The sequence below is a fragment of the Canis lupus genome, chromosome 36 (genome assembly GCF_003254725.2).
Source record: "Canis lupus dingo isolate Sandy chromosome 36, ASM325472v2, whole genome shotgun sequence".
NCBI classification, from domain to species: domain Eukaryota; kingdom Metazoa; phylum Chordata; class Mammalia; order Carnivora; family Canidae; genus Canis; species Canis lupus.
This window is the reverse complement of record NC_064278.1, coordinates 12,628,049-12,651,676: the sequence shown is the minus strand read 5'-3', so window position 1 is coordinate 12,651,676 and position 23,628 is coordinate 12,628,049. Positions and strand designations below refer to the sequence as shown.

Genomic DNA, 23,628 nt, shown 5'->3' with positions numbered 1-23,628 from the left:
TGCTCAGTGGGGAGCCTGCTTCTTTCTCTCTCTGCAACTCCTCTTGCTTGTCCTTTCGCTCTTTCTCTCAAATAAATAAATAAAATCTTTGAGAAAGAAGAAAAAAAAAGACATTCTAGATATGAACTATATTTCCTTTCACTTCTCATTTTCAGAACTTATTCTTATGGCCATATTGAGACATAAGACTCTGGAAACTGGATTCTAAGCATTTATTAGAGAAAAAAGAAAGGGCATAGATGGTAGAGTGGGGAGTAGCAGGGAAAATGAACCTCTAGTAGGCTTGGTTTCTCTTTTCATTTTCCTCCTCTAGTCAGAAAACTAACACTCCTAGAAAAGAGTGGGCAGAAAGAGAGTAGAACTATATTCCCTTTCCAGCACTTTCACTAACTAGGTAAGGGTGGTGCCTCTCTCTCCACTTCCTTTCTCAGCTGAAAAATGAAAGTGAGGTCTTGTAACTGATCTGAAACTCTCTAGATCTATCATGGGTAAAATCAGACTGATGGAGCTGGAACTGGTGACTTTACAAATGAGGAAATGTTCAAGAGTTTAACACTTAAAAGATTAGATTAGGTTGCTGAACTAGAAAAAAGTTTATAGTCCCAGAGTCATGAAAGAAGGGGTTTCCTTCTGCAGTGATTTTGGTTCTGGTACAGAGAGCCAATGGAAATCCTCATTTAGAGGTTGCTGATTTGATGCTTCATTAGCCTCAGCAAGCACAAAATTTCATGCAGCAAAGTCTGCTGGATCTGATTCTTTTTGGCAGACAGCTGGAGGAAAGTGGGGAAAGAAGTTAGAGAACTTAATTCCTGTCAGATGTGGTCACTCACTACCACTGGGACTTTCAGCCAATCATCTAACATCTTTAGGTCTCAGTTTTACTAACAGCATCATTTTTGTAGATATCCCAACAAAATAATGTAAAGACCCAAAGATCTCTCACCTTCCTACTCAGTGATTTGACAAAGATGTTAATGTACAGATATACAAGTTAGGCTGCCTATGTAGAAAAAAAGGACCCAGGGATCCCTGGGTGGCGCAGCGGTTTGGCGCCTGCCTTTGGCCCAGGGCGTGATCCTGGAGACCCGGGATCGAATCCCACATCGGGCTCCCGGTGCATGGAGCCTGCTTCTCCCTCTGCCTGTGTCTCTGCCTCTCTCTCTCTCTCTCTCTCTCTGTGACTATCATAAATAAATAAAAAAAAATTAAAAAAAAGATAAAACCAAAGAAAAAAAGGACCCCAAATAATCCGATGAAACACATGGCTGCTCTCCAAGTGGAAGGTTCCAGGAAAAGCAGGATGGCATCCAAGGTAGAGCAACTCTATATGGCACTGAGACCAGGGATGTGCAGCAGTGGTGGGATCGAGCCAGTATAGCTAAGAGCCCTGCTTTCTGAGCAAGTGAAGGATTATTTCCAGTAGCCTATGTGTCCAGCTTATGGAGGCTGAACAGCAGAATCCAGGATGTGATGCTGAATGCTGGAGAGCAGCTAGGGACCATGGGGGCGTGGGAGTGAGGGAAGGGGAAATGGAACATGAAGAATGAGGATACATCTTGACCTTGAAGAGGTTTGGCTCAATGCAGAAACAATGGTGAAAGGACATTTGTTTTCTAGTGCTAAGAATGCATCATGTTCCTCCAGGTTGGTGTTTTGAGAAGATGTTAAATGGTACCATAGGAGAAAATATGGGTGGCAAGAAAATTTAAGGTCAAAAAAATTATAGCAGTGTTATGGAGAGGGATATTCTATATTAAGCAAGAATCTATCACTGTACATGGCTGACACATCTGGATGCCAGAATTATATGAGAGCTGAATCAGAATTTCTTTTTCTATTTCCTATGAGTAGTGAAGGATAAACTTTAACCCAGAGAGGTCTGGCCATTGCTCTTTGCTTCTAGAAGGTGATCTCTAGGGCCCTGGAATATCCTGCCTAACAGGAGTGTCTTTGTTTGCCTGGGGACTTTGGTCACCAGTCTAGCAACATGATATGCGATGAGGCTTAGAAACCACCATATCGGGGAATCCCTGGGTGGCTCAGCAGTTTGGCACCTGCCTTTGGCCCGGGGCGCGATCCTGGGGTCCTGGGATCGAGTTCCGCATCGGGCTCCGGGCATGGAGCCTGCTTCTCCCTCCTCCTGTGTCTCTGCCTCTCTCTCTCTCTGTGTCTATCATAAATAAATCAATCTTGAAAAAAAAAAAAAAGAAAAGAAGCCACCGTATCAGTTTTGACCTCTGGAGGAACTAGAAACTAAAGTTATTATCCCTAATTTCCAGGAGGGGGTAGAAACTAGAGGTCAGCCATGTGGGCAGTCTGTGATTGAGTCCCAACAGAAACTCCAGATACCAAAGGCTGCACTAAGCTTCCCTGGTTGGCAATACTCTTTGAGTTACTGAGTCTCAATGTTGAGTTGTTCATCATGGCTGGAAGAAGGCCATCCATTACTCCTCAGGAGAAGATAAGTGTTTTGTGTTTCAAGAAAGAAGAAGGAGCTTTGTGTTTCAACCCTGCCCTGGCTTTGCTATGTCTCTTCCTTTTGGTGGTTTTAACTTCTATCCTTTTACTACAATAATAAAACTAATTTTAACTGTAGCAATTTTTTGAGCTCTATAAGTCATTCGAGTGAATTATTGAACCCAGGGGAGTCCACAGGGATTCCAAACTTGTAGCCACCTGGTCTGGGTAAAGGGAGGGGGGCCCTGAAGATCTCTGAATTTACGACTGGTGTCTGAGATAAGGGCAGTCTTGTGGAGGGCTGTGCCCTCAGACTTGCTGTTTGCCAAACTCACTGCAGTTGGTGTCAGATGTCTTCTGTCAATTTGGCAGTCTGTGGCCTGTACCCTTAACTTTGAATTTGAATAAATCTGGATACCCCTCATCTAAAATCTCCTTCCCCTCTTGGGTCAGCTGGATCCTTCAGATTGACATTGGCCATTCAAAATCCATTGTCCTTCTCTTGTTATTTTTAAGGGTAGCCAATGTACTTATCTGGGCCAGGTACTGGATCAAATTTGGTCAAAGTCAATCATGACAATTTTGTGTTCTGCTCTCCCTTTAACATGAGTCTCCATGTGACCCAGTTCTGACTATTGGGCCCTAAAAAGATTTCTGCTGGGGGTGCTGGTATTCTGGGAAATTTTTTGCCTTCCTGATGAGAGAATGCATATAGCTTTTCTCCTGTTGCTGGTTTGTCTGCCTTGAATGTGACATAATGCCTAGCAGGTGGACCATAAGGCTATATAAACCTACAAGACTAGGAGAGTTAGATTGAGCCTGGAGCACTATTAATACGTTTGAGCCACTGCAGCTACCTATTTCAGGACTTCTGCTATATAAGAAAAATACACTCATACTTGTTTATAGCCTGTATGTATCTGCTTCTCTGTTGTTTGTAGCCAAATGCATTTATGATAGGTACAAAGAAAGAAGAAAGAGGTCAACCACCATGTTCAAAGTCATAGGTGTGCCAAGGCTCCCATGACTTCCATCCCAACACCTTCCTCCATATTCCTTTATGCCCTGTTTTGTCCTTATGAATCATAATGAGCTTAATTTCTACATACTATTCTATATAGTAAATGAAACAGCCTTCTAATTAGAGAAAGTTAAAGTCATATACAGCTCAATGTTCCATTATCAGACCCTTAAAACCATAAACTGAATGATCAATTTGCTTTTCTAATAATCTTTATTTTTTAAATATATCTTTTCCCCTTGACTTTCACCAACTCCCAATCTCAGTGTCCCAGTGATTTTGATATGTGGTGCATAATCATGTCGTAACCATTCATGTTAAAACTACTTTATTATAATCCCATCCATCAAAGCATTAATACTTCTAAAGAACTTCAAAAAGTTTATTGATATGATCTCAGCTGACTAAAAGCATCTATGTCACCCTTGTTCAAAATAAATTTATTTCTTGCTTGATTTAAATTAAACATTAAATTCAAAAAATAAATAAATAAATAAATAAAATAAAATAAACATTAAATTCACTGCTTTTCTAAGTAAATACTAAGTAGACTTCTTCGACCATGTTGTTTATTTACGAAAACCAGCATCTGAGTTCTGGAGGATAATTCCCATAAAAAAAAACTCTCTGTTATTGACCAAGCTGAGAGCATAATTAGTATATATTTTCCCTCTAAAATGTCTGAACTGAATAATGACTAATAAATCAATCACTTCTGAGTCTCTCTAATCTCTTAATGTTTAATTAGGAAACATTAAGACTATTTCCAGTGAGAAAGTACATTTTCTACAAGACTTCTATGAGACTATTTCCAGTGAGAAAGTACATTTTCACAACAAGAACTTTATTTTTTTAAAAAGAGTTTATTTACTTATTTGAGAAATAGAGAGAGTGCACCAGCAAGGTAAGAGGCAGAGGAGGAAGCCCACTTCCCCATGAGCAGGGAAACCCACACAGGGCTTGATCCCAGGATCCTGAGATCATGATCTGAGCCAAAGGCAGAGGCTTAACTGACTGAACAATCCAGGCACTCCTGCACACACTGAGAACTTGAAGCTCCCCTTTCAAAATGTTTTACTCTGGAATATTTTTCTAAATGTATGGTGTGAAAATTACGACAGCATAGATGTGAAGAATGTCACTGTCAGTCTCAGAACCTACCTTTCTTTCCTTTCATCTTAGAAAACAAAAAGCCTTAGTATCAAATCATATATAGATCTCTAGAATAGTACAGGACTAAAAAGACTTTGCCTACCCTATATAATCCATGCATTTTAAAAAACAAGATACAAAAAGCAGAATTCCACTTTGCAGAGTTGATTTTCCATCAACATCCTGGTCACATCTTTAAGAATAAAGTACGTTTATACAAGTAGACCAGTGATTACTAGATTCATTTAAAATACTCTTCTATTCCTTTGTAAAAAGCATTCTGCTGAATTTATATCTCATCTTATGGCATAAAAACAAGTAAAGGCTTCTAAATCACTATATATAGTTTTGTCCATAAGGAAGAAACTATGCCAGTGCTTTTTCCTTCTTCCAAATATGGAGATATTCAGGTGGAAAAGATAGACCCTGACTTGCCCACATTTTAACAGAACAAGCGTACAGCAAAACCACCATCTGGGTTCCCCATCACAGTTATATGGTTCGTAGGATACCTCACAGCAGAATTACTTCTTAAGGCTTATTTTAAATCTTGAAACTTATCTTAGAAAATTGAATACAACTGAGTTAAATTGTTGAAAACGCAAAAAGAATAGAGATAAATTATGAAAGGGCAGATCCTTCCCTTTTTCTTTTATCAGAGTAGGTAGAAAAATTATCTCACATCATTTATACAGGATTATCAGTGAAATACATTTGTCTCACATTTTAAAGGGGTATAGAGGCAAATGTAAAGAGTTTCAATAAAAGCAGTATAAAACAGTTAACAGTTTGGGTTTAAACATTAGTTCAGAAGAACTTATAATTTTTAAAAGATTTTATTTATTTATTAATGAGAGACAGAAGAGAGAGAGAGAGAGAGGCAGAGACACAGGCAGAGAGAGAAGCAGGCTCCATGTAAGAAGCCTGACATGGGACTCGATCCTGGGTCTCTAGGATCAGGCCCTGGGCTGAAGATGGCGCTAAATCGCTGAGCCACCTGGGCTGCCCAAGAACTTATAATTTAAAATGAAAAATTTAATGTTTTTTTTTTTTTTTCCCAAAATATCCCTCTAAGTTCAGTGTCATTTTGTTAATAATGCCATTAAGTAATGGAGCTCAAGTAGCTCCTTCGGGGACATCAGTCAGCAAACAGATTCAGGAACAAAAGCCTCATGTTGTGACCTCTAAACCCAATTCCATTTCCAGTAGATGATTTGTCTTTTGGGGTAATAGGTCATATTTGAGAGATTAACCACTATGGAAATTCAAAGCATAGGTTAATTAGGAATAACAAGCTACATAATTATGCCTTATGGAGCCACAACTAGAAGTATGGTAAGCTGGGAGACAGTCATGGAGGATGATATCATCATCACATGTAAAAGCCTCATAGGCCCTCAATAAATGTTCTGTAGGACTATTGCAGCGATTGTAGAAATATCTGTCCACAGGGATAGAAAGGAAGTAGAGAATTGAGGCGATTTCTGATTAGTTCAGGCTTTTCCAAACATCCAAACGGAAACATCTAGATTATGCTAAAAACACCTGAGTTACTTCAAAACTTTGTCTACTTCACTATCTGTAGATGGTTTAAATCCTTTGTGAGACACTGTAAAGTGCCTCTAAGAAAGAGGTATTTTATATTCCAACAGGGAAAAGGCCATCGACACTTTTACAAATTTGAGCTACCTAAAAAGTGTTTTTAATTTTCATTTGATAATTGCTTATATGTAACTTGGTTGCTATAAAATAAATTAGTATTTAGAGATTAGGAGGAGAATGGAATGAAAGAAAAGGGTTGAGTAAGCAGCAGCATCTTTAATCAAAATAAGTCAGAAAAGCTAAGAAGTCTATCCTCTTGATCATCTAATCAGTGTCAAATCGGAAAGGGCAATACAGCTTTTTTTCTACCTTAAAGGGAGGAGTGCAGGTAAGAATGCAAAATGAGTACCCTGTGTGAAAATCAAGGCCTTGGAATTTACTCTTTAGTAAAAAACACATGCATGAAGTCTCTCTAAAAAATAAGAATAACTTATTAAGTATAAAAAAATGCTACCATTTGGCAAGAACAAATAATTCTGTTTTAAAATAATTTCAGAATTTTACCCAAACAAAGCATAACTAATGCTTTTATTTGGGGTTATTTTAATGACTGATTTGCATGTGCCAAGACTGAAAAGTAATCATTTCAATGATTTTATATGAATATCCACTGTTACCATTCAGTTGGCAACCTTGTTTGAATGAGATCATGTCATAGTCTCAATCTCTCTGCCTCCTCTTTCGAAAGGTTTGAGAAGAAAAATAATTTAATTTTACAGAATTAGATGTAATGGGGAGTAAGAAAAATCTAAGAGCAGATTTAATGGTATGTTAGAAATGACGGACATGTGAGTTGAAACATACTTATCCCCCAAAGACAACCAAAAGCATAAGGACAATAAAGCAACCACAAAACCCAGATCGGTTAGTTTAACACCAGTTGGCATCTCTAAAATGCAATAGGAAGTCAGCATCTGATGTTCAGCATAATTTAAATTAAAAAGGCATGCTACCTAGTTTCAATACTTAAAAGAAAACTGATGAGGGACGCCTGGGTGGCTCAGTGGTTGAGTGTCGGCCTTCCCTTCGGCTCGGGGCATGATCCTGGAGACCCAGGATCAAGTGTGGCATCAGGATCCTTGTGGGGAGCCTGCTTCTCCCTCTGCCTGTGTCTCTGCTGCTCTCTGTGTGTCTCATGAATAAATAAATAAAATCTTTAAAAAAAAAAAAAAAAGAAAGAAAACCGATGAACATGAGGCTAAATACCAGAAAGAATGCTCAGGCACCAAATAAGTAGCCTAGAGCAGCACTTCTCAAACATTAACCTGCATATGAATCACCCAGAGATTTTGTTACAATATTGATTCTGACTCAATAGGTCTGAGGTGGGGCCTCAAATTTTTGTATCTCTAATAAGCATTCCAAGAAAGAAGTATGCTGCTGGTTTAGAAACCCTTGGAGTAGCAGGGCACTATTACATATAGTAGGAACAGGTACAGGTGCTTTTTGGGCTCATGAGTTGAAAAGCATTGAGGCAATCTGGGCAACTTCTGACCTAAACAGTTCTCTTTCTTACTGAAATCATCCTAGGGTGACTGGACCACCACTAAACAAATACAAAATCAGCAGGATTCTCTTGGAAGTGAAAAAGTTGACTAGTGTTCTACCAAACACAGGACTGGGGAAACGACCATTTTGTAATTGCTTTGGACTGATTTGTTTCAGTGGATTTAACTTGTTCCTAATAAATAAAGTCTGAGTCAGGGCAGCCCGGGTGGCTCAGTGGTTTAGCACCACCTTCAGCCCAGGGCCTGATCCTGGGGACCTGGGATCAAGTCCCACGTCGGGCTCCCTGCATGGAGCCTGCTTCTCCCTCTGCCTGTGTCTCTAACTCTCTCTCTGTGTAGATCTCTCATGAATAAATAAATAAAATCTTAAAAAAAAAAAGTCTGAGTCATATTCAATATGCCCTTTCTCCTGTAAGGAAAAGAGTTGTTTTTTAACAGTTGGAAGAAGGGAAATTCATTATTAACTTAAGTATGATCCAAGGTTTGAAAAATGGAAAAGAATTAGAGGATTTCCAAAAAGTTGTTTGAATTTAATTTAAAATTGTATCTGGGGTGCCTGGGTGGCTCAGTCGGTTAAGTGTCCAACTTGGTTTCAGCTCAGGTCATGATCTCAGGATCCTGGGATTGAGCCCCATAGCAGGCTCCCTGCTCAGTGGGGAGTCTGCTCAGGATTCTCTCTCTCCCCCTTTGCTCCTCCCTCTGCTGTCCCTCTCTCATCTCTCTCTCTTTAAATTAAATATTTAAAGAAATAAAATTATATCTGATTTTCTATTTTTATTCATATTTTGTGTAAAACAAATCATATTATCTTTGTTTCCATTTACCTTGATCAACTCAGAAATAAAGGTGTAAAAAACAGAATGAAGGCTAGTTTTGGTTCACTATGAACAGAGTTATATAAGAAGAGAATGGGTACAGTTTTGGCAGTGATCTCACCATAATTCAATTTCTGCATGCTTATATGACCTACAGTTTACATTATAATGTCAAAGAATAATCAGCACTATCCTCCTGTCTTTACACAAAATATATCAGTACCATAGATCATATCAGATTGAGATTCAAAATACATTACTTTGTTTAAAGAGGGCAACCTATCCTTGCAAAGTAATGCGTTGTTGTGATTTATTTGGGATAATGAATAATTTTTGTCTAACTTTTGCTGGGTGTGTACCTGACTACTTGGGGACATTACTAATATCTGCATATATTTTTTTTGTCCTTGGAGGACTTATTCATCTGCTTTGTATTGCAGCACAAAGATTTTTTTTTTCATTGATAAAGCTAACTTTGGTCTTGCCTAAATCTTTTTTAAATAGAAAAAGGAATGACTATATTCTACTTAAGCTCTTTTTAAGAATTCCAATCATGTTTGTACTATTGGGGAAAGAATAGAGGCTGCCATAATTTATGTGGACTTAAGGAGATTAACCTACTTTCGTTACTTTTATTGGACTGCTTTCATTTGTCATTAATTTTTAGCGTACTGCCTTTAACAATTAACAACAACAACAAAAAAAGACAAAAAAAAAAAAAAACCCACCCACACCTAAACAGTATATTTATCTTTTCACCATTTTTACTTTAACAATTATAAACTAAGTAAATTAGATCCGTTGCCTTTGGAATCTTTTTAACAATAATAAGGCAGTGAGTTGGAGTACAAGAAACATTTGTCACATAGATTTTGAGGTACATTTGGTCTGTTGAATAAACTAATTTTTCTTCTGTCTAATATCAATTTTGTTATCTATCAGTGCTCTAGAAGCAGGTATAGATTTTTCATGAAAGCTAAGAAAACTCGGTTAAGTATTTTTAAGAAGTTCCTGCTAAAAATCTCTTTAGTTTCATATTTAGTTCAGCAGTTTCTATGATTTACATAATGTTCTAAAATACTATTCGGGTTATACAAGGATGAACTGAAGTTATTTTCTTTTCTCATTTTTCATGTTGGTGAGCGTAGAAACCCAGTTTAGAAATAATCAAAGATGCCTTCTGTGAACAGTGTGGTAAGATCACTGCTCCATCCAGGGTGACTCAAGGGGAAGGTACTCAGTAATGTGTTAGTCTTAAGCAGTCAACTCTGCTACAGAGGAGCAAAAGAGCAAGACAGCACTTACAGACGCGAAAGCGGCGCCCTTCATGTATTCTCACCAATACTGCAGGTCTGATGTCCTCAACCATCCTACTATTTGCAAGACTGTAAAAACATACATATGTTTTTAAAATATATGTATTTATACATGTATATGCACAAAACATACATATATGTGGTTATACACACCTTAAAAACATCTAGGTATGTTTTCATATGCATACATATACCTGTGTGGTTTACTCAGCTATGCCAAATCTTTTTATTTATGTTTTTTTAAATCTTTTGTTTGTTAGCAATCCAGTATACAGATACAGCATAAATCTTTGTATATCTGAGTTTATATGACATGGAATCAGAGAATATTTGCAAAGGCAAGAAGCTGGGAGCATAGCTGACTTCAGAATAAGCATCCAGAAATTGAAAGAAAAATGTTTGGCAGGGGCTTCCAACTGCTAGAAATTGTGGATTTTGGATTACTTTGGACCTCAAATAGGTGCAGAAGCAGGGAAACAGTTTAGATAGGTGGCGAGAAGAGGTCAGAAAGGTCAGAAAGATCAGAATTTGCTGATACTTGGAAATGGGGTGGGGTGGGGGCCTGGAGAGGGAAGGAGGAATTTGCTGGACTGATGTTTTGGCTTCAATCACTCGCTGGATCATTGTTCCATTTACAGAAATGGGGGCAAGGGTAATTGAAGGAAGAATATACATAATTAACTACCATCTCTTTAGATTTTAAGTCTTTTTTTGGATTGGATCCCTTCTGACTATATCTTCATCAGTTCTCTCAGAGACAGATTGCATATATAGATACAATTTTTTCTCTATCTTGTTGGTCAGTAAGTCAGCCTTCAGTTCTTGCAACAGGGATCTGGGACTTTTTTCACTCTTTTAGAAATCTAAGTTTAGCAAGAAATAGGCAGGTCAAATTTACCTCCCAAAACATGGTGTCAGAGTGTTGAGGCAAAAGAGCAGCTAAAACTCTCATTTTTCCTGCAACTTGACTGGGCCACTTTCTACTTCCTCAGTCCTTGCATTAGGGTGGCAGGGAGGAAGGACCTGGGTGTATTGGTTCCTAAAGGACCCTTAACTCTTCTGGACTCTTCTGGGAACAAATATTGTATAAAAGGGACGAGAGATGTTTTGGTTTTTCTTGCACATCTTCCTTTCTCTTGTTCTTCCTCTCAACACAAAAACATATCCTTGTCTCTAACAGTATAATTGCTTTCTTGAGGACTGAGGCATTGGGAGGAAGGGAAGGGTGTTCAAATACATGGTGGAAGATTTTATAGAGCACTGATGAATAAGATTGTGTGTGTGTGTATTTATCTATCTATATAGATACACACAAATTACTTTAGGACATTAATTAATTACTTTAGGACAAAATGTTTTGCAGGATGCTTTATGAAAACCAGACTTTCTTTTGAAGATTTTATTTATTTATTTGAGAGAGAGAGCACACATGGGGCATGGCAGAGGTAGAGTAAGAGGGACAAGCAGACTCTGCACTGAGTGTGGAGCCCAGCTCAGGGCTCAATCCCAGGACCCTGAGATTATGACCTGAGCCAAAATCTAGAGTTGGATGCTTAACTGCCTAAGCCACCCATATTCCCCATAAATTATGTCATTTTAAATGACAAATACCTCAGTTGATGTGATGCCTTTTGAGAATTTTTTTTATTACTGGGGTGCCTGGATGGCTCAGTTGGTTACGCGCTGGACTCTTGGTATTGGCTCAGGTCATGATCTCATGGGTCATGAGATCAAGCCCATGTCTGGCTCCACACTCAGCAGGGAGTCTGCCTGAAAGATTCTCTCCTTCTGCCCCTCTCACACTAAATCAATCAATCCTTTTTTAAAAATAATATTATTATGTATGTCACTCTTTTTCTCTTCTCCCCTTTCCCTCCCTCCTTCCCTAATTTCATTCTTTCCTCTTATCTTTCTTCTTCTTTTTCTCCTCTTTTCCTCCTATACTTCCTTCCTTCCTTTCTTCCTTCCTTCTTTTCTAACATTTTAGAAAATATCTAATTGTAATACTGTTACACTGAACGAATTTTGTCGAGTGAGACACTTCTGAAACTAGACTTTAGACCTTGTACACTTTAATGGCAAAATATACTTTGACTCAAAATGGCTCTTATTATTCTATTCTGTATAATAATAAAGTTGTCTAAGAGAAATGACATAAACAGCATCTTTCTTTTAATATAAAGAAAAATTAACTAATCTAATTGCTGTAAAAACATAATTTATGCCAAAAATTTATTCCTGTGAAGTAACATAACATTGGTTATATTGGGGGGATGACAAGGGATGTATCTCCTTCAAATCCCTATGCCTTTTATTTTGTTTTTGCCTTCTTCCCAGACTAGACAAATTCAAAGGATAGAGCCACCTCTTTCTAGTAAAATATGCTAGCCCTAAATTAATTCAGTCAACTGACCAAACTCGATTTTTCCTGATTCCCCATCCCCTCCTCTATTGTCTTCCTGGAATTATATTGCAGGTTGCATGTCATAGCTTCGAAGACCAGATGGCCATGGTTTCCCCACAGTGGGCAGCTGCACTATGTAGGGTGGAGACTAGAGAACTCAAGGAAGCACCATTTTCATTACATTTCTAGAGATATAGAATTCAACTTGTGCAGCCATGCTCTGTGGCCTGAGAGCCAATAAATCCCTACCACAAATAGAAGTCTCCTCCAACACAAAATATATCTATAATTCTAATTTCCTGCAACACAAAATATATCTATAATTCTAATTTCCTGCTTTGATTCTTTACACCCTATAGCTACTTAATCTGGGAAAGTTGAGTCATCTTTTTTCCCCTTCTTCCTGTGTTTCCTTGATGATGTGTGTGATAGAACCTACAATAAAATAGCATGGTTTTGTGAAAGATCATGGTCCTTGGAGTCAGACTTGGGTTTGAATCTGGTTCTAACAACTGTAAGAGTTCTTTTTTTTTAAGACTTTATTTATTTATTCATGAGACACACAGAGTGAGAGAGAGAGAGGTAGAGACACAGGCAGAGGGAGAAAGAGGGAGAAGCAGGTTCCATGCAGGGAGCCTGACTTGGGACTTGATTCTCGGTCTCCAGGGTCACACCCTGGGCTGAAGGCAGCACTAAACTGCTGAGCCACCTGGGCTGCCCCAATTGCTAGCTTTATAGTCACAAGTATCTATGCTCCCTGAATTTCTTCTTTTGTAATATGAGGATAACAAAACTTTCTCCTCGGAACCACTGTATGTCTTAAGTGTATGCAGTGCTTAACACAGAATATCATAAATCCTTAGGAAATACTAATTTCCTGATTCCTCACATTTGCCAGTTTGGATTTGATTACTTAAATTGTGGGAGAATGAAGTACTAATAACACATCACAAATTACCCTCAAGATCACCCAATTTAACTGTAGCTGTGTAGAATTTAATTTTCTCTATGTGTTTGTGTCATAGGTGGCTTAACAGAGACACTGAGAGGGTCCTTAAGGTAGCTCATGAGTCAGCTCAATTACTACTTTGGGGTCTCTCTTTGAACCATTCCCTATAATATTCATTCCATTTATACCTTTTCAATTTAGAAAAAGATTTTTAATTTTACAATAGCTTATAAGTTTTTTTTTAAATTAAAAACGCACACCTTCATAAATATTTCCAAATAATATATTTAACCACCTAAAAACAAGGCAAATCCTGAACAAATTCCTTTCTATTCTCTAATCCTCCAAAATTTCATTATCTTCACTTTTACACTCTCCCCAGAACATAATCTCTTTATTTTTAAAAAGAACACTAAACATAGGCATTTTATGTATAAGCATAACATACATGTGAGTATAAATGCTATTTTAATTTTCCTATTTTTTATTTTCCTAAGTAAATGAATGGGAAATTTGTGTGTGTTTGTGTTTATAGGTGAGAACATAGTGAATTAAGAAAATATAGGAAGTGTGGACAAAGAAACAAACTTTACTTGATTTGAAACAACAGACAAAAAAAGATTTAACATATAAAATAAACCTAAGTAGATCAGTATTGCCTATAAATAAATGATTCATGATATTTTATTTAGAAAGGGTTTTAATACATCCTAAACAGGGGATATTTTTTAAGTGATTATCTAGCACTTGGCCTTAAACATTTCTTTACCATTTTGTGATGTAAGTTAAACTGTTAGCAGAAAAATGAAGTAGATCATGGACTAGTTAGTTTTGTTCTGACTGTAGAAACTGTTTACTAAAGAATGTAAATACTAGAGCCCAAATAGTAAATTAACATATTTTATGAAAAGGTCCCCAAAGAAGAAACACAAATGGCTAATAAACATGAGAAAGTGTTCAATATCAATAGTAAGCAAAAATATACAAATTAAAATAACAATGAAATTCAATCAGCAATTTAAAATAAAATTATGAGGAATGCATAAGAGCAAAACATTCACTTACTTGTAGGAAGTTAAGTTTTTATTTATTTAATTTTTTAAAACTTTTTTAAAGAAGGTAAGATTTTAGAACATTTGTTCCACATTCTTCTTTATAAAAAAATAATTCATCCCAAAAAGGTAATTCAAAAGTTTTGTGCAAAAAAGCATTAAACTGAATGTTAGAAGTAACCAAAATATTCACAATAAGTAAATGGCTAGGTAAATTTAACAAATGTTGATATATTATAAGATATTATGGTATGATTATGAAAATTAGACATTTGTAAGAAATGGACATAGCTTATAGTATTAATAAAAACTATGATACATAATTATAGAGTATAATTAATATTATACTCTCATTAGCATATTAAAATATACATAGAAGGAAGCTAGGAAGTGCAAAAATATTCGTAACAATCCTATCTAGATGGTACTTTACCTTTACCTTTGGGGGTGCTTTACCTTTTTTGGGGGGAATTTTTTGTTTTTACCTTTTTTTTTACAGCAACATATATTACTCTTATTTTAGTGCATTTTTTTTATTTATTGGGAAGTAAGCCATGCACTATTTGAAGAAAAAATAATTGCATTACATTTTCTATCTCGGAAATATGCCTTTGTGACTGGCTTCAATAATGCAGTCCCCAAAGAGCAGCCCTATTCTCACTGTTGGCTTAAATCTTCATATCTGATAGCAGATCATTTATTTGGTTTTTAACACATTATGGAAAAATAAAAATAAAATGACTGAATTATAACGAGGTTCTAACCTCTCCTTAATCTTTTTCAAGGTAACACAGAAAGTGACCATCAATTTCCAGACATGACCTTTCTTTCTGCTCTGACCCCCTTCATTTTCCCTGTCATCTCTATCCCAATTTACCCCCAAACATTTATGTTGAGTACCTCACAAGCCAAATAGAAGAGCTGTTATTTAAAGCTGTAACACAACATTGAGATCAACTATTTTTTTGATGTCCAAAACATTGGGATTATTATTTTAAAGTTAATGTTCATTTGCTATATGAACTTTTGGTGTTTGTGTTTTTAATAGGAGAAGGAAACACAGTATATAAAGCTGAACTACAAAAATAACTAAATGAATAAAAACAGATGTCATGATAAAAACCTTAAAGTACTTAAAATGGCTAAAAAATTCTTTCTTGTTCACATATGATTAATTCAACAACATTTGAGCATTAGCGTTTCCTACTATGTATGCCTACACTGAATATGCAGGCTAATCTGCTTAAGCATTTTGTATGCAGAATTAATTTTCTATTTTTCTAGGAGATCTTCCCCCAAAAAAGAGCTTAAACTTTTGTGATCAAATCTGATTTAACTTAAATAATAGATGTTCAATTGAAAGAATAATTAAATATTGGAAAAGGTTTCCCATCAAGGTTGTAAAACACTGGAAGAGCAGTAAGAATGAGACAAACATTCAATAAAGATGGACGGTTGCCTGAGTGCTATGCAGGCTAGAGGGTGGTAGCTGATTCAGATGAGCTTTTGGGTTTTCCTCCACCCTTGTTCTTACAATTTTAGGAGCTGTTTCATAGCCTCACTTAAAACTAACATCAAATAGCAAGGAAAATGGGTCAGTCTACTAAAAAATTAAGATTTTATTTGAGGAATTATTATAGCAGCATGTATATAATACATCTGTACAGAGGCCATTCATCCTTTCATCCTTTACTCTAGAAGATGTTTAGTAGGCCCATTTGGGTGCCAAGCACTGATCTAGGAGTTGGGAAATCACAGAACTCCTATGTCCTCACAAAATATATATTTTAGTGAAGAAAACATACAAAAAAAATAAACAAAAATTCATAATAACCAGGTACTGTTAATAAACAAAAATAAACCCAGACAAGAGACAGAGAAAGACATGAGCACCGCTGTAGTTAGCACTGTGTAGTAGAGAGGGGGCTGTACCTATGTCGAGGGGATATGTGCACAGAGACCTGTATAATATGTGAGGGAGCAAGCTATGCAAATATCTGAAGGAAGACAGTTTTAAGCACACAAAACAGTAAAATCAATGTCACAGAGACTAGATGGGCTTTCGTGGACAAGGGAGAGTGGAGGCAGAAGTGAAGAGGGACTAGATCAAAGAAACTGTCATGGGGCACAGCAAAGATTTCGGATAGCACAGACTCCACCCGAGAGCAAAGAGGAGGAGACTGCCATAATCTGTTCTGTGATTTAAAAGAATTGCTTTGGCCACTATATGAAGCACAGACTTGGGAGTTTGTGAGGACACAGGGAGACTGTATGAGAGGCTACTGAAATAATCCAGGTGAGAAACAGTGGTGACTCATCCCAGAGTAGTAGCAACAAAATAGAAGGAGAAGTATTTGGATTCTAGATATATTTTAAGGTATAACCAAACAATTTATCAAAAGATCAGCTGAGAAAAAGGAAGTCAGGGAAGATTCCAAGTTCTGGCTTGAGCTACTAGAAGGATAGAGCTGCTACCAACTGAGATGGGGGCAGCTATTAGTGGTGCTCATTTGGAAGGAGGGAGATCCTTCCAAATGAATTGAGTTTTGAATCATGAACTGAGTTTAGGTCGTCTATTAGATGTCAAGGAAGCAAATGTGAAGGCTGTGGCTTCTGTAGATGTTTGAGTTAGAAGTATCAATTTGAGGGTTGTCAGTGTATAGATAGTATTTTAAGATATTTTAAGACAAGGAAATCACCTAGCAAGTAGCTGCAGATATAGATGGAACCAAAGGTCTACCCTTGATATGCCAGCATTTAGAGTTAGGGAGATGAGGGGGAAAAAAAAAAAAACAACCTGGTAATAAAAATAAAGAAGGAGCAGCTTGGGAAATAGGAGCAGATTGAACACTGCTCTATGATATGGGTTTCCTGGAGACCACTGGAGACATTGATTAAAGCAGTTTCAATGGAAGGTAGGAAAGAAAATCCAATTGAAATGGGATCAAGACATAAAGGCAGATAACAGGGAAGTAGACAACTCTTTGTAAGGGTTTTCCTGTAAAAGGAGTCAGAGAAGACAGAAGTACAGAAGTCAGGAGCACAAGACTGGAAACAGGAGACTTCATAGGAATCCTAGAACTTTATGTTTAGAAAACAAAAACAAAACATAACAAAAGATATTCCAACAATTACTGCCTTATGATGGAATAAATTTTCTCTTTTGTACTCTGCTTTTGTTCCACAGACCTGCATTAATGAAAGAAAAATTAACAACAAAAGAACTTCAAAAAGTATGTAGTTCTATTTCATGTAGTTCATCTCATATAAGAGTATTTGGTCAAAGATATTTGATGTGTGAAAAAACTCAGGCACAGAGAGAGTAAGCGACTTGTCTACTGGCATACGACTATGAGCAGCAAGTAGAATTCCATGTAGTGGGGGGATCCCTGGGTGGCTCAGCAGTTTAGCACCTGCCTTCAGCCCAGGGCATGATCCTGGAGTCCTGGCATCAAGTCCTACATCAGGCTCCCTGCATGGAGCCTGCTTCTCCCTCTGCCTGTGTCTCTGCCTCTGTGTGTGTGTGTGTGTGTGTGTGTGTGTGTGTGTGTGTGTGTCTGTGTCTCTCATGAATAAATAAATAAAATCTTAAAAAAAAAAAAAAGAATTCCATGTAGGTCGTCTGACTATAGTGTATACACTCTTGACAGAAATCAATGTTGTCTCTGAAAAAGAGTGAACCGGGTTCCTCCCCAGCTGATTATGGAGCGTGCCGTGAAAGACAGGAGCAGGGCAATGTGATAGTGGATGACAAGAAGGAGAAGAGGCACCCTTAGACTGTGGCCAGAGACTCCAGAGGCACAAAACAGATCTAAGGATAAAAAAGAGCCAAATACATAGGGGCTAAGGGTAAAGTTCTCCAGATAGAAGAAATGCAAATGCACAGCCCTAACACAGGAAAAAAAACCTGATGTCTTGGAGTAGAGTGAGGCTAGCTCCGGGAACTTGCAGAACAGTGATAGTGCAGTGAGGGTTGGAATGAATGGGGTTAGAGAGACGGGTAAGGGCTGGATCCTGTCTGGCCTCATGGACCACAGCAAGCAGCGTGTCTCATGTTCTAAGCACAACTGAAAGATCATGCTTACTTCTTGGTGCTGGCAGTGACAAAGCTCAAAGCCAAATGTCTGGCCCACCATTCCATGGTATATAGTATTTTACAACATGCTTTTTCTTTTTCTAACTCCCTACCTGACTTAATCTTATCTTTTATACTCATCCAGTTTCCTCTTCAACTTAAAAAAAGAACAATTTTTTGAATTCTTTTCTTTTTAAAAACAATTCTAGGAATAACTTACACACACACATCTTTAAAAATATTCTTTTTCTGGTTTGAGTGGGCAGACTTCAGGTTCTAAATTTGGTATTGCCACTACATATGCAGCTAATCCTGAAAGCCACTTGACCTTATAATGTCTAGATTTCTTCAATTATTAGATGAAAAACCACAACAAGGATAGGCAGGGGATAGGATGGGTGTTTGAATGAAAACTAGTTTTTAAATTATATGCAAATGAACACTATTACAATTATTATTGTGTTATAAAGCATTATGGAATATGAGGTCAAATCAATTTTGTTTGGATGAATACACCTGTATTCATCCAAACAAAAGTTTGCAAATAAAGTTCTATTATTTACGGTTTTGTGAAAAGGAAGTCAATTAGTTTGCCAGTTGAACTCATCTGAATAAATGAATCTTTTTATTACTAAATGATAAAATATGATCTTCAGTTTTAGTTTGAAAAGTCATCAAAAATTTATCATTCTTTTTCTACTCTTATAAAGTGAAGGTGTAAATCAAAAAATGAAGACTTACATCAAATATAGCAAATATTTAATATCCTCAGTATGAAGAAAAAGGATTAAAATCAACCAAACACTGAAGCTCTTGTAGGAAAAAGTGATAAAATGTACACTAGACTTTTTCAAGATCATAACACTGAGAGTATTGTGAGATGGACACCTTTTAAAAACCATTAGTATGATTGCAAATCGAAATTTTTGAAGGAATAAAATCTTGTAGGCTGTATCAAAGGACATAAATCTTTCATACAGTTGACCACAGCAATTTCACACTTGGGAATTTCTCCCAAAGAAATCAGAAATAGAAAAGTAAAAAGAATGTGAATATCAAATCATAGGATATGATTAAATAAATTATGATAAATGCATAAGATGTGATAAAATTCAATGTAAAGGAAATATTTTAGAAGTATTCAAATGATCTTTGCTTACCATTGATTAGAAATTTTATAATATAATAAAGTACATCCAAATGTATATTCAAAAACAATTTTTGGAAAGGACTACAATAAAATATTAATAATGACTACCTGTAGGTGGTAGAAATATTGCTAACCGGTATTCTCTTTATTTTATTTTCTAAAATATTAATAAATACCATAAATTGTTGCCAAAATAACAAAGCTTATACCCTTCATGTAAAAAAGTAGGTATTTCCTTATTTTGTATTAACTACGTTTAAAAATCTATTATAGTTATGGAATGAAAACTGTGGAAGATATGTCTGTAATATGTATTAAGATACTTGTCGGGATCCCTGGGTGGCGCAGCGGTTTGGCGCCTGCCTTTGGCCCAGGGCGCGATCCTAGAGACTCGGGATCGAATCCCACGTCGGGCTCCTGGTGCTTGGAGCCTGCTTCTCCCTCTGCCTGTGTATGTCTCTGCCTCTCTCTCTCTCTCTCTCTCTCTCTCTCTGTGTGTGACTATCATAAATAAAAAATTAAAAAAAAAAGAAAAAAAAAAAAGATACTTGTCAAACAAGAAATCTCCCACTGGTTCACCACAGCTTAGTCCTGTTATAATAAAAATTCAGTGCCATAACAGGCATAGGACCTGTGCTATAAAGTAGAGTAACTGCATTACGTGATTGAGGAGCAACTAATTTACAGAAGATGCTGTGGTTGGCCCTGAGAATTAAGTAATTATGTGTAGAAGAAAATTTTACAAATGAAGACTGTCAGATGTTTTCCCTGTAGAAATGAAACGATCTCGTTACATGCTTTGAGTTAGGTTGGTTATAACGTTGGTAGAAGGTTTCTTTAAAATAGCTTTGCAGTGATTTATACTCTTACTAGGATATATTCTGCTAGGAACAGAGTCAGTAAAAACCAAAATACAAATCAGCCAAATACCAGTTCTCACATACATAAGTGAAATTTTTGGACACATATATGAAAATACAAGATATGGGTATACAGAAGAAGTGATAACATCCTTTTATATTATTCAGTTTGAAAAAAAATATGATAAGCTCAACCATTCAGAGGATTGTGCATAAATGTATCCCCTAAGTGGAAAAAAATAAGTTAAGAAAAAGTTTTATACAGCAGGCCTACAAGATTGCTATATTCACCTTCATAAAACAAAAGCATTTGCATCGAGATATATATATATCCCAATAAGAAACTGGAAAAACATTTGAAACTCATATCATGGACCAAAGGCTGGCTAATTTCCTTAATGTAAAAAGTAATTACAAATGGATAAGAATTAGTAATAACTCAATTTTCAAATGCACAAAGAATATAACAGGCACTCAAAAGAAAAGCAAAATCAAAGGTTTCTTAAACATATGAAAAGATTTTCAATCTCATGGATAATATTAAAAATGCAAATTAGAACTACAGCAACAATTCTAGTTGGTAAATTTCCTTCTCATATGGATATAGGTTAATAATTTTGAAACTGCTTTAGATGTATACTGGGGTTGAACAAATAAGTAAACAGATGGTGGGTAGTGAGAGCCAGAATATTCACACTGTCAGAGGGGAAGTAATAGATAAACAAGAAAGGAAGACTTGAACGAACCCTTCACTGCCAGATTAGAGCTGGAAACATGAACATAAATTCATGTTTAACTTAATAGTTGTACAGACAGATAAAGAAATAATCATAGATATATGAATATACATATATTACCTAATTTGGTCCACTCAGAGGACCTTGAAGCATTGATACGCCAATAACAACAAATATACTCTGTGACTAGATCTTCAGTTTTAGATAGTATCTTCTATTGAAGGAACCAAACTACCTGGAAAAATTATTGTTTCGAGGCTGGGACAAGGAAAATACAAGATGATCCCAGAGCATCTTGTATCAGAAAATAAGAATGTGCTCAAGAAACAAAAGATTGGGGCTATGTCAAACGGACCCAGGAGCCAAACTGAAAAAGCTCCCCATGGCTAAATCTGGAACAATTTGAGTTAAAAAGTAAATAATGTAGTGCTGGATTACATTCCAAAGTACAATTGGCCTAAAGTGTCATAGAGGACAACTTGGCAACATATGTCAACTGAAAATGCACCTACTAGTTTACTTAGGAATTCTAATAAGCTATACTTTGTACACGTGGGAAATGGCACATGCACATGAAAACTCACTGCAGCATTTTTGATAATATCCAATGTTTGCAAATATCCCACATATTAATCAACATGATCAAATATGTCTTTGGATAGTAATTACGTACTTTTAATGGAGTATGTTTTTCATCACAAGAGAGCAAAACTGGGAGTAAAAGAGACAAACCTGGGAAATATGATTAACTATGGAAAACAATTTGTGCATTTTGTTTGCCTTCTCAAAGAATCTTAACAGATTTTCAGACCTATCCTCCAAGAGGCTGAATATACTTAATGACCCTACTCTTCAGTAAAAGTACCAAAAGTTTGTCTCATAAACGTTAGATTGCTGTTTCCTTTCTAGAAATCTTGTGGTAGAAGTCACATTACAATCTGTCATTTTTGTGGTACAATGACCATGTTAATAACATTTAATATATCTCGGCCAACATTTTAACAATTTTACCTTTTAAAATCTTCATACATGTATCTCATGTGGATAATTTATCCATATTCAAAGATTTACAAAAATCTAATATTACTTTGTGGTTAGGATAGAGCTTTCTAAATAACTGTATGGTTTTGGTGCAATGAAATAAATATACCTGAATTACATGTTATTTAAAACATAAATTGGCCTAGAAATAAAGGAGGGAACGGAAAGCAGATTCTAGGAATTATATAAAATTCTAACAATTGATGATTTAATTTTTAAAATATTTTTATTTATTTATTCATGAGAGATCCAGAGAGAGGGGGTAGAGACACAGGCAGAGGGAGAAGCAGGCTCCATGTAGAAGCCCGATGCAGGACTCGATCCCAGGTCTCCAGGACCACACCCTGGGCTGAAGGCGGTGCTAAACCGCTGAGCCACCCGGGCTGCCCACAATTGATGATTTTAAAAGGTAACAGTAGATATGGTAAATAAGACCATGAGGAATTGGGTGCCCTTATATTCTGCTGGGGGCAGGATAAATTGGGGTAATTTAGAGGGGAGAGAAAAAATTTGATTTGTGAAAAAAGACTTGAAAATATTCAAACTGTTTACCCTACAACCTCAGTCTTAAGACTATCTAATGAACCAAAGTAGACTATTTCGTCTACATTGGCCAGATTTGTAGACAAAAATGTTCACTAAAGCGTAATTTCTAGTAATGAAAAATAAGAATCATAAATCCTAAGGTTTGGATACTAATTAAATTATAGTATATACCTAAGAGGAACTGAATAGTTATTAAAGTAGTGTATTTGAAGAACATCTGATAGAAAAATGGTGAGAAAAAAAAAACCACTCTGGGTTTGCATGTATATTTGATTCTATTTTTTCATACTGATACTCTTTTTTTGTATAAAAAGAAACAGTTGTGTTTATTGAGCTGAGATTATGAATACTTCATATACCCATTTTAACTGAAATTCTATATATTTTCCAAATCCCCTACAATGACCACATATTTCTGTTAAAGTAAAGCTAGAGAGTTTTAACTTAAAAATCAAATAATTGCAAGTTAATTTAATATATTCATAACAAGCCTAAAATGAGGTTAGGTTTTTCGATTTTATCATTAATACCCCCAACAGCTGGCTCATACACAGAAAGCATATGGCACATATAAAATATACTCACAATATCCATGTTGATTAGCTAAGATTTGCCATATCAGAAACAAACAGGATAAAATAACATTCACTATAAGTACTTATCTTACTATCCGTATCTAATGAAAATATAAATATTTTTCAAGTTGGTATTACTCAGTTTGATAGAAGATATACAGTAATTAAAGAAGAATTTTTAATAATTGTTCTAGCAGGGGATCATTTCTGAATTATTCTCTTCATTCTGGAGCTCTGATCTGTGTTCAGTATTTCCATTGATGCTAAGTGATTTCCAATAGTGTGGAGCTAAAGGAGAAATCAGCTGAGTCCGCACTCCACTGAAGTGTCCATTTAAATAATAATATATATCCTTATGTAAAATGATA

General features: G+C 36.2%; 1 protein-coding gene across 1 annotated transcript in view; it reads right to left on the bottom strand.

Moving 5' to 3' along the window:
- B3GALT1 (beta-1,3-galactosyltransferase 1) overlaps positions 1-23,628 on the bottom strand; it is a 503,119-nt gene that overhangs the window by 281,690 nt on the left and 197,801 nt on the right. The gene's annotated exons all lie outside the window — the stretch shown is intronic.